This window comes from Populus trichocarpa, chromosome 17, assembly GCF_000002775.5.
Source record: "Populus trichocarpa isolate Nisqually-1 chromosome 17, P.trichocarpa_v4.1, whole genome shotgun sequence".
Classification (NCBI taxonomy): domain Eukaryota; kingdom Viridiplantae; phylum Streptophyta; class Magnoliopsida; order Malpighiales; family Salicaceae; genus Populus; species Populus trichocarpa.
The window spans coordinates 4,754,231-4,768,095 of NC_037301.2; positions in this window are offsets into that span (position 1 = coordinate 4,754,231).

Genomic DNA, 13,865 nt, shown 5'->3' on the forward strand with positions numbered 1-13,865 from the left:
AAACAAACTTGAGTCAACTCAGCCTAACTTGATATACTCACAACCCACAATATGAGATGGGGATAAAAAAAATTCAAAAGAAGCACCTAGAAAAAAAAAAATAAGTTCAACAAAAAGAACTTCAAAAAAACCCCGAGCTAACCCTAGTTAACTTTACCAACCTGCCATCGTAATAACCAAACAGAAAGAAAACTAAAAAAATGACAAAGGTTAATGGCAAATAATTCCATACAAAATGATGAAACTAAAAAAAAAAAAAAACAACTCATAAAAAAATCATGGAAAAAAATCAACCCTCTAAAAGAAGCACTTAGCAAAAAATACCAAAGTTAAATAAAAAACTTAGTAAGAAAATGCAAGCTAACTCGAATTAACTTTACCACCCCGCACTCAGGATAACCCATCACGCGTGCATTTGTTTTTAAATAATACTTAATACAACATGTTCAATGGTCAATAATTCAATGATAAAAGAATAAAATTAAAAAAAACCAAGTCAGCGTAAGTTAACTCAACTAACTTTCGATTTGAGATATGAGGCACAAATAACCCAACAAAAAGGAAAGCAGAACAAATCAAGCAGCTCAAGGCTCAACAATTCAAAGTCAAATGATGAAAATAAAAAACAAAAATTAAAAAAGACCCTAAAAAAGATCGGACTTAAACCGGGTTCATCGTCGAAACTAGCGGACTAGATTATAAGACTGAAATTACCCTGTAAAAGGTAGACATGAAAAAAAAAAAAACAAAGAAAAATTTCAAATCATAAAAAAATAAAAAATTAAAATAACAAAAATTAAAACAATGAGAAAATGCACAAAAATAATTGAAAGAAACTAATTAGGGACTAAATTAAAATGGGAGATGAAGACCTTATCTTAAGGTTAATCAGAGAAGAGGATAATAATTTATTTGAAAGAAGAGCTAACTTTTATTGTATAGCCCCTAAAAAAAACACTAGAACAACTAATTAAGACCCATAATAAAAACTAAAAGAAAAGCTTAATGTGAAAGGAAAAGGAATTATAAAAAGTTTAATGTCAAATGCTTCATTGACAATAAGATTGAACACCAAGCCAAAGATAATAGAAATAAGGTTTAGCAAAGAAACATTAAAAGAGAAAGGATTGCTAAAAAAAATATCACTAAGGATAATCACCTCACTAACAAAGTTTCAAAAATGAATTTATATATTGTTGTTTTTAAAGCCAACCTGATTAATAATCATGAATAATAGTGGGTTGATACTGGTTTTATAAGGCATATAAATGCTGAGAAGATGATGTTTTACATTTACACATAAGTGGATGGTGAACACTTGCATATAGAGAATTTATAAACCTCCAATGTATTAGAAATTAGAAAGGTCATACAGAAAATGACTTCTAAAAAAGCTTCTCACACTTAATAATGTGCTTTATATTACTAACATTTGAAAGAACTTAGTGTTTAGTTTATTGTTGAGCAACAATAGTTTTAAGATGATCTATTAGAGTGACAAATTTATACTTTCTAATAATGAAATATTTGTAGAAAAAATGTATCTTTATGATGGTCTCTTCAAGATGAATGTAATGATTATTATAACTATGAATGAAAGTTAAAAATAAGAATAAGGATTGTTTTCCTTCCTTACTTAAGGCTTGTGATATATTGTATGGTAGGACATGTAAGCTATGGTTCTATACAAAGTTTAGTCAATCTTGACTTATTACCAATTATAATTTTTTTTTTAAAATCATTATTGTCAGGTTCATGTAAAATCAAAATTCATAGAACTTTCTTTTCAAATAATTAAAAGAAATAGTGAACCTCTAAATTTAATTCACTTGGATATTATTTATTTAAAGTCTGTGCATAGTAGAGGTGGAAAATTACTATATTACTTTCATAGATGATTGTGTTACGTTTTCAAAAACACATAAAGACAATGAAAATGGAAAATGTTTTTGAAAAAAAATAGCATTTCAAAAATCATGGTAGATAAATCTAGAGTTTTTTAAGGTTTATACAAAGAATACCTGAAGAACAAATATTCTTTTAGGTTTTGAATAATTGCTTCAAGGTTGGGTTATCATAAACCACAAGTCATCCAAGTGTCTAGCCTCTAACGGTAATCTACACGAACCACCAGTGAAAAATCTTTTAAACCCTTTTAGGAGAGAATGATTGTTATGCCTTTGATTATTAACATTTTTCTTTGTTACACTATACTGTGTGTTGTGATACATAAAATAAGAGGTATAGCATTCTATTTATAAGGAAACCTTAAAACCTTATAAATGATAAAATATCAATTTTTCTTTTGAATAATATCACATATATTATTTTCTTGATTTTTCTAGATCTAGAAATGTAATTCCCTGTATAGATTACATTCAAGTCCTTAATTTCTAAAAATTATTTACAATCAAGTCACACTTGATTAATCATCTCATTTTCATTTCTGACCAATAGTTCTATGTATGTGACCCATTAGGTTTTCTAATAAGTTTGCCCAAATATAAATCACAATATTAAATAGAATAAGATTAGATAAATTAAACAAATTAATTTATTATCAATTCAATAATTAATTTATTTATATTTGACGATCAAGTAAAACATCCAACAACCTGTTATGATCCTCCAAATATTAGGAAAGTTATAAGTGGTTTTACTTAACATTTTGGTGACCAGTTTCTCAATGTAATTATTATCTCATCATCAACAATGTTCTGATTTAAACAATATGACATGAAGTGTATCTATTCTATCAAATCATGTTTGTTCTCGACATCAAAGGTATTGATTATTTGAATAACATTCAAAACTTTTTTCAAATCTCACTCCACCATGCGTAAGGATTTATAATCAATACTATTTGAGAACATATGAAACATTTTTCTTAATTCACCTAAGATAATGAATCCTCTCTTGATTACTTAAATACATTTATATAGTTCATATTATACCTAATATATGTCTATTTGTTACCTTTGATGAAAACAATGTGTAGCAAAATCAAAACATAGCATTCCTCATATAAGATAACTTAATGATCTCAATTATAAAGATTACTTACACAACCATTATGTGAACTTTTCCATAAACAGAAGTGATCTCTCTATATGGAATTCTCGTGCAAGTCAGTTCAATATACATATCACTTAACAAGCACCTACATATCAGTTTTAGGTATTCATATCTCATCTTATGAGAACAATTGTTTACTTTCATAAAAGAAAGAATATAATATGTACAAGTCTCAACGAATCTAATTAATGTCCAGTTTTAATAAAGTATTAATCAGGAACACTTATAAACAATTGTTTTAATGCAACATGAATCTCATAATTATAACTTTATATTTTCATTTGCAAAACATTTTTATCCCTAAAACTTTATCTTTACTCTAGATTCATTAATCAAATATTTGATGAATATTAAATATAAATAAACCTTTATTAATAATTAAATATATTAACATGAACAAATTTAATGTCACGTGTAACTAACCAATTGGCTACAAAACATATATGCTAACAATCTCTCACTTGCACTAAAGTCAATCACTCATGTATCAAATACCATATCGCTCTACTTGACGATGATGTTTTTATTGGGATAATGACTTAGTAAGAGGATCTACAAGATTCTCTTTAGTATGTACTTGATTTATCTTTATATTTTTTTTTCTATGATTCTCTAATCAAATGAAATTATTTAAGTATATTTTTGGATCAATGATGAAACATTGGATTCTTTGTTTATGCAATGGCTCAATTGTTATTACAATACAAGGCTATTAATCAACAATGATATGAAGCACACCTAGTTCAGTGATGAACTTTTAGATCCAAACAACCTCTTTTGTCCTTTCAAATGTAGAGGTGAACTCAATTTTAGTTGTAGAATCTACTTTTGTCTCTTATTTGAAACTTTTTCAACTCACAACACAATTATTTAGAGTAAAATATAAATAGACTGGATTTTTTATTTTCAATATCTGATTGAAAACTAGCATTTAAATAGCCATGGATTACTAACTTATCTCATTCATATACTAGAAAACATTCTTAGTTCTTCTCAAGTATTTAAGAGTATCTTTAACTATCTTTTAGTGACCTTTACTTAGATTAGATTGGTATGTATTCTTTTGCTCAAAGCATAAGATATATTTGGTCTTATACATAACATTGCATATATTATGGATCATATATCCAAATTATATAGAATCATTTACATCTTACATCTTTCAATTTATATTTTAGGGCACATATCCTTGGAGAGAAGATTCCTATGCTGAACAGGTAAGTATCCTTTTTAGGATTCTTCCATGTTAAACTATTTTAACATCTTGTCTATGTGCATGGATTTAGAAAATCTTTATTCCCAGTATATATGTTACTTCTCTCATATTCTTCACGGATAAATTCTACGACAACTAGATCTTTACTAACTAGAGTAAATAAATATCATTTCCTATTAATAATATGGCGTCCACATATAATATTAGAAAAATGACTCCACTCTCACTAACCTTTTTATAAACACAAGGCTCTTTCATATTTTTTATGAATCCAAACTAATTGATTATCTCAACAAAATGGATATTCCAACTCCGTAAAGCTTGTTTAAGTCCTTAAATTGATTTTTATAGCTTGCATACTTTATTAGAAAATTCTTTATATTCAAAACTTTCATGTCATAGACACATCTTCTTAAAGATTCTCATTTAGGAATATAGTTTTGACATCCATTTTTTAAATCTCATAATTATGGTATGCATTTATAGCAAGCAAAATCCTTATAGATTCTAACATAGTTACCAATAAAAAGGTTTCATCAAATTCAACATATTTTTCTTTGTCTATAACCTTAAACAACTAATCTAGCTTTGTATATTTGTATGTTGCTATATATGTTAGTCTTTCTTATAAAGACCCACTCATATCCAATGAGTTTTATCCCTTAAGGTGGATCAGTGGATCAATGGTCCATACTTGGTTGATGTATATGAAATTTATTTCAGATTTCATGGCCTCAAGTCATCTATTAGAATTAATATCGAATATTAATTTTATGTAATTAGTAGCCTCATCAAGTATGAGCAACTCATCATTTTTAACTTACATAAGAAGTCCATATATCATTGGTTTATGACGTGTCTTACCTGATCTACGGAGTTCTTATATTTCTTGAGCTTTAGGCTGAACATCCAATGTTAAACCTTTAAGCTCAAGTTCCATTTAGATATCATTTATGGTTCTTGATGTTCTTCAAGTTTTATTTTCCTCTTACCGCTCCTTTCAAGAATAAATTCTTTCTTTAAAAATGTAGCATGCTTTGAGACATTCATTTTTTCTTAACAAGATGATATAAATTATATCCAATAATTTTTTTTAGATATCACACGAACTTACCTTTATCTTACTTAGCTCCCAACCTTTCATATACAATATGCTTTATATAAGCTTCACACCTCAAATCTTTAAGGAAGATAAGATTAGTCTCCTACCATTCCATATCTTATATGAAATCTTATCAATAGATTTTGATAGGACCTTTTTTAAAAGGTAAGTAGTAGTTTATAGAGTATAGCTCTAGAAGGAACATGGAATGTTTGTATAGCTCATCATGGACTGCACCATATCTAATAGGGTACAATTTTTTCTCTTAGGAACTTCATTATGTTGTGGTGTTCCAATAGGTGTTTATTATGAGAGAATCATATTTTCTTTTTTATAATCTTAAAAAATTTAGCTGAAGTATTCACCACCTTGATGCGATCAAAGTATTTTAATATTATTTTCAATTTGTATTTTAACTTCATTTTGAATTCTTTGAACTTTTCAAATGATTTAGACTTTCATTAAATACGCATGACCATATCCAATATGGTCATTAATGATAAAACATGTATATCCATTATAGCATGAATCATCATTAGTCCATATACTTCTATATGCATTAGACCTAACAACTGTTTAGATCTTTTACTCTTTCAGTAAATAGTGTTTTAGTCATCTTATCTAATAAACAAGCTTTACAAATTTCGTATGATTCACAATCAAAGGGATTAAATATCCTTCTTTATATAACTTAGTGATTCTTGTTTCATTGATATGACCTAGTCTAAAATGCCATAAATAATAGGGATATTAATTATCTAATTTGTTCTTCTTGTTATTTATATTAAACCTGAGAATTTTAAAATTAAGTATATACGAACCATTTGTATATAAGTACCAAATTCATGATAAACATCATTATTATAGCATGAAAAACATTTTCTCTTATTAATAAATTTAAATCCATTTAGAAATGGATATGATGTTTCTAAAAAGTGTTAGAACAAAAAAAATAATTATCAAGTTCTAGTGTTAGCTCACTTGACAAGGTTAATGCAGTAACCCTTGCTTTATTACCTGCTCGTAGATCTACTTTACCTTTATTCAATCATAAACACATATAAAGCAAAAGCTTCAACAAACGTTTTACCCTTTATAGTTACAGGATAGTCTTGCAAACCTTTTTTAGTGTTTTTATTTACCACAATAATAACAAAAACTCTTATCTTTCTTAGTGCCTAAAATATGATTCCATGCTTAAAATCCTAATTTTGCCTCTTCATCTACCTTTTTTTTTTGTCACAAGTGGGCTTTACTGTTACCGGTGGTTATAGTAGCTAACGCTACAGTAACCAACCAGCAATGCGAGGGATTGCCCCTCGCACTACGTAGCTACCAGTGTGAGGCAAAAGCCTCGCCTTAGACTTCCAGCAATAACCTATAACTATTGTCTCATCTACTAGTTGTGCTTTGGTTGTGAATATAGCACAACTAGGTGCGCTATACAAATTCCACCGCTGGCGCATGTGTAACATTCATAATTTTTTAAAAAACAAATTATAGCTGGAATGGTAGTCATTTTTTTGTTTTGTGAAAAATCGTGTGAAATCAAAATTCTAGAAAACTTATTTTTGCTCGTAAAATTATTCATAATTAATGTCAATAACAATTAAAATATGCAATCAACAACTCTAATTGTCTGACGATGACTTTGATACCACTGTTGGGTTTCTCAAAACACTTATACACGGTGAAATGGTAAATTTAAAAAACAATTAGGAATCTAAGATCATGTTAGACAAATCTAGAGTTATTTAAAGTTTATACAAAGATTACTTAAAGATCAAATGCTCTTTTGGGCTTTGATTGATTGCTTTAAGGTTGAATTGTCAGAAGCCACAAACTATCCAATTATTCGGCCTCTAATAGTAATCTATAGGGACCACCAGTGAGAAAACTCTTAAACTCTTGGCATATGCTTTCACTTGGCATTAAATTCCATAAATATTACTTTATATTCAAATTAAATTGCTACGACCATATTATACACGTTACTCTGCCATTAATCGACTATTTTTAACCAACTATTGTAACCCATTAACTAGGGCCATTTCCAATAATTATAAACCATTGACGAGCAATTAGAATTAGTTCTAGTGTCGACAACCCTACTCACTAGAGGTCAATACTTCATCCGTAGCAACCTCAGAGTTTGTAGCAACCTCAAAGCAATTGAGCAACCATTTGCAAATCCATTAGAAAACACTTTCTTTCATAAATCACTTTATAAAACTTTCTTACAAAAATTGCATTCACAAACATCCCTTGCTTTAACATCACTTTATAACTAAAGTCCAAAATCTCTACTCAAACAGTCTATTTACAAGTATATAACATGTTAAAGTTCCTTCAACACTTAACTATGATAATTTGTCAATTGTACAGTGTCTACTAAACTTACCATTACTCCTAGAAAGTTCAAAATTCCATTATGTTTTTGGGTTATAAACTATACTCCATTATCTTTCCATCCATATATGATTCACCAAGTAATTTGTTTTATATAATTTATAATAAGCCTTGAAATCATTGTTGGACGCTGCTGCTAAACAGTTTGCATATCCTTTACTATTTTCACAATGACTTTCTTTATAAAATCGGACTAATACACCATTTATGGTGTTAGAAACTAGGTAGAATAAGTTTTTCCTACATATAAAAATGGGGTCAAAAAATACATTTATTCAATATAGTTTTTAAGTCAAAAAGTGCCTCTATCAAATACCTAAACTATCAACTTCTCACTTTTAATATCTAATTGTTAACTTAATACTTTCAAACCATTACACAACCATTAAGCACTCTTAATCCATCTTAAAAGATCATATAATCCATCATATTAATTGCATTTGGTCATCCATGAAAATACCATTTAAATCTCATTAACTTTATGCACTTTTCATATAAAAAAAACCTTAATCAATCCAAAACCTTTCTAAATAAAAGAATTCGTATTTCTTAAAGATTAAGTGATTCTCAAGATTTGTTTTCTCTAGACTGTTATAAAGTTTGTAAAACTAGATTAAATAACTTTAGGGTCTCATTTTTTTTATATAAATATAGGACTACATGGGCTCTCTCTCTCTCTCTCTCTCTCTTTTCTACTTAGTCCAAAATAAAATTATATATGAATTTGGTACTTATAATACCCTAACCCAAAAATATTTGGGTTGAGATATTATCGGAATTGCCTCAACGTGATCTAGTTAATTTAGTCTTTTCAAAACAACATTAACGACTGTTAAGAAAAGAATCTAATGTTGAAATCGAGGGGAAAATGATGAAATTAAAAGGGGAAAAAATCCTTGTTTTTTTAGTACAAATGGTAATATTCTCCTATATTTCAAAATTCTCGAATTTAAACTTCTTTTTTTAATAAAAAAAATAGAAGTAATAATTGTAATGTTCATTTCTTTGCCTGCAGCAAAAGTTCTTTTGATGAGTAAATGCTTTGAAAGCTTCAATATCACACATAACAAGAAAGTCCCAGCTATCATAACGTATAGATGGCGTCTTCAAGCATAAGTATCATAACTGTAATGATGATAAGGAATTATGAATTGTGTTTATCAATATTTCTAATCAGAAAGTGCATAAGCTCATACAATATAACCAACAAGCTCGTTGCCTCTTGTTTCCATATAAACGAAAGGAAGGAAGATGGTCGTTGGATTCTTCAAGGACGAACCACACGATCCATTCTCATGATAATCTTTAGGAAAACAACATGGTTTGATCATATTTATGAAGTTGACCTCAAAATGTTGCAAGGATTTTTCTCATGGACTTGCTATTTGCTCAGCAAGCTTTTTCTTTTCTGTTTTTTTCTTCTGTTAACTGAGCATGTAATCCTCTGGGTATTTTGCCCGAGGCAGGGATCGAAACCAGACTGTGCAGTGCAATCCCCTCACTCTAAAGCAGGTCCTCTCTTTGAATTTCCTAATGCCGACCACCATGCCTCCAAAAGTTTCCAATTTGGCCCCTGCTGTTAAATACCCAACCGCAGCAGCTAACACAGCTGGTCCTCTCTTTGAATCAGCATTTTTATATTGTTTTGAGATTTTTTTGGAGATATCACATATATGAGATTTGCAAGGAAAAAAGATAGCAGAAGCACAAGGAAAATAGAAAAAAGTTTGGGCACTTTGTTAGCTCCTGTTGAGCATTTAATGGCAAGGAGCTAAGTCGAACAAATTTGAGACGAAAAGAAAGAAAAACATTAATTAAAGTTTTAGAATTGGGACAAAGATGAGCTCTAATTCGAATAGAATATGAAGTTTATGCAAGATAGTACAAGATTAAACATGTAACGGTTACGGAATTGAATGAGAGATAAACAAGAAAGGGACACGTGGACAACTAATTTCTACTTCTCTATGAAATAATTGCAGCTACTGCATTTGCACCTATTTTCACAAACTTAAATTTAATAGGCACAAAAATTATTTAAAATACCTCAAAATATTTTTATGAGCTCGGGTTAGCATGACTAAGTCCAACTTTTACCCGAGCTCAGGTACAAAAGCCCGAGTCCACCATCTAGGTGCACGCCTAGCATGCTAGGCATGCACCCTAACACTCTTATGGGCTCGAGCTACCATGCAGTGTGTTTGGATCTATTTTTCACCTGTAATGGGCTCAAGCATTTTGTCCGAACCCAACATTCCCTTGAGAATTTTTTCAGGACCCCATTCGGGTCCCTCAATATTTTATATTGATCCGGTACATATTGTTTTTAGCAGAATACAACTCAAAATATCATAAGAGTAAGATTATATTTTAGTCACTTCTCTCCACAAAAAGACAAGACTCGTGAGCTATAAATACACCATGAATCCTTCAAATTCAAGGTTCACAATCTCTTCATTTTTAACATTTTTTGCTTACATATTTTTAGAGTATATCTCTCTAAAATATTATTACATTTTCTCTCTCTACAAAGTTACTGACTTAAAGCATGTAAAAGTCTCCACATTCATTAAAAAAAAAAAAGATTTTTTGCAGTTACCAGTTACTAGCTACCGTGACTTATTAAGCACCACCAGCTACCAATTTGAACTTTCCATATCAAGCCACTAGATACCTTAATTAGAGAGAATTGATTAGATTGCTTGAACCAAGAGATTAACTGGTTATCTAACATATTAATTTTATTCATAACCATTTTGAATTTTAGTACATATCAACTTTCAACTTATTGCTACATGGTTTATCGCCCCTCACTCATTTTCAATCTTGTAATTATGGACTAAACATACAAAATTAAATTTGACTCTAGTATGTATAATATATATTTTTTGTCATATTGGTGAGGATTTGTTTGAATTGACTTTTTTGTATTAAATTAAAACTATCCCTATCATATTTTAAGAAAATCATTACCAAAAGCTAAATGGGGATTGAAAAATATTATTCATGCATATTCATTGTCACTATTCACTTAAACAATATAATGATATTTTTGTTTTTTTCACCAAAAAAACTTAAAACAAGATATTGGGAGCATTAAGATCTTTTCAATGGTGTGTTAGTCATTGCTAAATTTTAGTGGCAAGTATGTCTTTTCTCATTTCAAAAGCGCAATGAAAAGATCGAAATACCCTCAAAAGTAAAAAAAATTCAATATTAGCATTAAATGACAATTTGATATTTTAAAAATAATTTTTTCATTAGTATCATGTAAAATGAGAGGCAATCTTGTGTCTTGCCAAATAGAATAAATAATAAAATAATCAAAAGCGCAGTGGAGCAATTAAATGCCCTTGGAAGTTAAAAAATAAAATTGGCCTTAAGGGATTTTATCTTGTTTTCACAAAAATCTTTTTGTTATTACCATATCAGCTCAAGGGTAATTTGATATTTGGCTAAATATAAAATAAAAAACAAAAAATGACAGGCACGTAAGAGGCGGTGGTCTGGTTTATCACCCCTCTTTCCAAAAATGTATTTCTGCCATGTTGTTGGAAACGTCACCGTGTCCTTTTTCTCATTGCACGATGTGTGTTGGCAATGGTGATCCGATTTATTGCTAGTAAGCCTTTTTCTCTCTCTCCTCCCTCAAAAAATACAGTTTGATCCTTTTTGTTGTTGGTATTTCAACTACAATCCTTTTTCTTTTTCTTTTTCTTTTTAATTTTTATTCTTGGTCATTTTGTAGAAGTTGTATTTGTTTTTAATTTTATTATTAAATCTCAATTTACCAAATATTATATTTTTACAATTTAGTCCTTATTCTTTTGATCTCTATTTTTTTTTCTTGGTTCTTTTGTAAAAAAATTTATTGGTTTTCAATTTAATCCTTCAATCCAAATTGATGGTATTATATTTTTCAATTCGGTTTTTATTGTTTTGATTTCTAATTGTTTTTTTATCATTTTGTAAAAGTTACATTCTTTTCAATTTCACTCTTCAATCAAAAATTTATTTTTTGTTATTTATGCCAATTTTGATCTTCATTCTTTTAATTTTTTTGTCCTTTTATTAAATTGATTTTTCTTTTCAATTTGACATTTCAATCAAATATAAAATTTATTTTGTATTTCAATTTTAATCATCATTCTTTTAATTGCTATATTTTAAATACTTTTGTATAATTCAATTTTTTTTTTCAATTTCATCCTTTAATATTTGATTGATTAAAAATTAAATTTCATGATTTTTCCATATAGAGTGCATCGGATCTAATGACCCAGTTCGTAGGTTTGAAAAGTTAACACGGGTTGTTTTTTTTAAAAAAAAAAGGCTTTATAATGCTCTTTATTTCTTTTATTAGGTTATTCCAATCTTATGATCTATGTCGTGGTTTGGCTCGGTCCTGATTATCGGAGTTAAAGGTTTTTCAAGCTAACTTAAGTTGACTAAGATATGTTTTTTATGTGTTTTTTTACCCCATTTTGTTCTTCTGCATTTAATAGGCTGTTAATTGAAATATATAGTTTTTCTTCTTTTTTTGTAATTGAAATAAAGCCAACTTGTTCGACTCAATTAGGTCTATGACCTGAGTCACATATTTTTTAAAACACTTGTAACATGTGAACATCATTTTTTACACAAAAAATAGTTCGGCTCTACGGTGAAGCGCGGGCACCGAGGCTAGTTTATATCTAAACTAATATATTCACAAGAAAATTCTTGCTCATGACCCTCGTATATAGGAGGTTATTATGATCAATCAAATAAAATTTATCATATTTGGATTATGTGAAAATCCTAGTAAATATATTTATAAACTAGATGGGTCAATCCAATAATAGATTTGTTTGTGTAGTTGACTTATCTAACAAAAATAAGTATAACCTATTATTCGATCATTGAATCAGCTTAAATTTGTCTAGAAGATTTTACAAGTCCAGTTTTATGATAGGTTGACTCACTATAATCAACTCATGTCAGGAAGATCTTCCACTTAGACTCATAAGATGTTATTTTATTAGTTGTATTATTTTTCTTTTTAGTTTCAAATTTCTAGATTTAATTTTGAATTTTGTTTTTATTTTTCCTATATGTTTAAGGAATTTGATATATTTTTTTGCTTGCAAGGATTGGTTTCAGACCTATTTAAAGGATTGTAATCCCTTTTTAGATAATAGAATATTAAAAATAAATTACTCTATAATAAAAATCACAATTAGAATTGTTGATGGGATCCTTTTTAGAAATTCTATTTTCCATAATCTTTGATTCGTAATATGTTTAGATTCGGTTGCATCACCTTCCCTGAAATCTAAATGTTGAATTACATATTATAAACGAATCAAGAAATTAATGTCTTTATTTGTTTTTTTAAGTTACTATAATTGATTAGTATTCCTTATCATTAAAAAATAATTGGATTCACATAAATCCAATTCATAACGAACTAGCCAATAATTCAAGTGTTGTGTGGTTTATTACTAATTAAATAATATTATCCTACACTAATTAAATAGGAACTATAAAACAATTTAGAGCAACAAAAACTAAATTCTTTAAACTTTTAAAAGTATTCTACGTAATCAATCAATAGTCGTGTGTTTATATAGCACAATAGTAGAGTTTGTGTTAAAAACTATTGAGATAATATTAGAGTTGAAATAAAATATAATTATATAGATGTAATTATTAAAACAAATATATGCAATCTTACGTAGCTCCTATCAAAATGCATAAGATTTATATACGTGTGATAGACAATATTTGAGAATGTAATTATAGTTATTTTTTAAAGTATTTTTAACTTGAAAATACATAAAAATAATATTTTTTTTATTTTTAAAAAAATTATTTTTGATATTAGTATATCAAAATGATCTGAAAATACCAAAAAAATATTAATTTAAAGCAAAGAAAAAAAAATAAAAATTTTTAATTTTTTAAAAAATATTTTTAAACATAAAAACAAATATAGTCTAATTAATAGCAAAATTTTGGTATTTTCAGTGAGAAGCTGAAAATCTAAATATTTTGTTCCATCTTGGCGTATAGTATGGTACC